Below are 1,942 nucleotides of genomic sequence, written 5' to 3'. Positions count from 1 at the left end.
CACCAGGAACTCTGTGGAAGAATGGTGGACAATCTGCACCTATGCATTTTATAGCTTCCAAAGCCCACAGGAGAGTGAGCTGTATGAGTGGATTCAGGCTGAACAGCAATGAGTGAGTGAAAACGTGGGATGCTTCCGATTGAATGATGTCTCCCCAAAATATGTGCAGTAAATTCTATCCACTATGCTTATAATCCCATTTGGGAATGAGCTGCCTTTGTTATTTCTAAAAGGTATTATTATTAGTGTAGAGATATAAAAGAGTTTTACATAAGAGAGATGGAGTAAAATAAATGTCAAGACATATGGTGATCTGCAAGGAACCAGGAAGCAGAACCTGAAGCTACAACAGCCGACCCCTAGCCCCTAGAGGAGGCATCCTTAACAGACATCTTAGCCTCCTCAACTGTGACAAAATAAACAAGTTAAAGCCTTCCACTTGCGGTATTTGTTACAATAGCACTAGAAAACTAAGACAACTGCACTTGCTTGTATTTCCAAGAAGGAGAGGAATTAGCAATCTCGTCAGATTCTCAAGGGCCCCATGCTTTTCCCAAATCCTATTTCATCCCTGAGGTATCCTAACTGTTCAGGGTCTCTATCCTGTTCATGACACACCCAAGGGCTTCAGCCTCACTCGTCCCTTGTCTCCTGCTCCTTCTAGCTGTAGAGTGGAGAACAAGGTGGATTCAAACCCAAGTCAGCTGCCCACGCCCTCCAGCTTCCGAGAGGCCTGAGCAAAAGGCTCTAGCCAAGAAATAACACACTCCATGGAAGTCAAAGTCCCATAACACACTCCATGGAAGTCAAAGTCCCAGCAACGGCTCTATCCAAGAGATACCACACTCCACTGAAGTCAAGGTCCCAACCGCATCCATCACAAGAACAGAGAGGGCCAGATTTTACACTCATCCCACAAAGTCCTCTCTTAGGGGACATGTTGCAATGAAGGCTCAGCCCCTCACCCCTAGCTCTACAGAGGTTTCAGAGGGTTAGAATGGTCTTCTGTACCTTGCCTGACCTCTAGGATCTCTTATTCCTAAATTCCCGGTTATGTCCTCCGCCCTCCAACCTCAGTGAAAAGACAGAAAAATCCAACACACTTCACTTCACTCCATCCCACCCCACCCCACCCCCAACACAAATCTCTTTCCAGTTCTTTGCATTTCAGTTTTCTGGAGCAAAAAGTTTTTGGTTTTGTTTTTTAAAAAGAGCCTGAAATGGGAAAGCCAGAGGTAAGGGTAAAGCAACAATGCAAAGTGAAGGGAAAGGGATGAATAAAGACACCCACCATCCCCCCTGGAGCGCAGGGCCCCGAAGGGCGGGGTAGGGGGTGGGGAGCAGGGGCGGGGACAGAGTGTTCTGAACTTTCCCGGTGGAGCCGGCGGGAGATGCCGCTCCCAGGGGACGGGGTGGGACTCGGAGAGGCTGTTCCGACCTATGACATCTGTGGGGGCAGGAAGCGAACCTCCCCTCCCCCTAAAAGGAGCTCTGCTCAGAGCAGGGACCCCCGCCTGCCCGTCGCCGCCCAGCCAGCGCCCCTCGGCCTAAGCAAAGCGGGGAGGGGCGCCGACACAAAAGGGGGAGCGGCGGGGAAGGGGGTCTGGGCGACGAGGCCTCCTGCCGCTCGGAGGCCTCGCTGCTCCGCCTGAAGCCTTCAGCCCCCGACTACCCCTCTAGTCCCGCGGCCGCGCGCCCCCCACCCCGAGTCAGGGGCTGGGGTGCCGTGGGGGCGCGCGAGGGAAAGCAGGGCCAGGACCTGCTGCACGCGCCCAGAGCGGCGCTGGCTCCCCGGAGCCGCGGCGCCAAGACCGGGACTCAAACTCGCGACAGCCCGGGCCTCCCGGTGGCGCCTCGGCGCTCGGTGCCAGGAAGCCGGGGCGGCCGCGGGCTCCGCGCCGGAGGGAGGAGGGTCTTACCGAGCAGCACCGCGCGCGTCCGC

The sequence above is a fragment of the Elephantulus edwardii genome, unplaced genomic scaffold, assembly GCF_000299155.1.
Source record: "Elephantulus edwardii isolate Elephantulus edwardi_28Jun2011 unplaced genomic scaffold, EleEdw1.0 scaffold00077, whole genome shotgun sequence".
Lineage (NCBI taxonomy): Eukaryota > Metazoa > Chordata > Mammalia > Macroscelidea > Macroscelididae > Elephantulus > Elephantulus edwardii.
The sequence above is the reverse complement of the archived record's forward strand: the minus strand, read 5'-3'. Positions refer to the sequence as shown.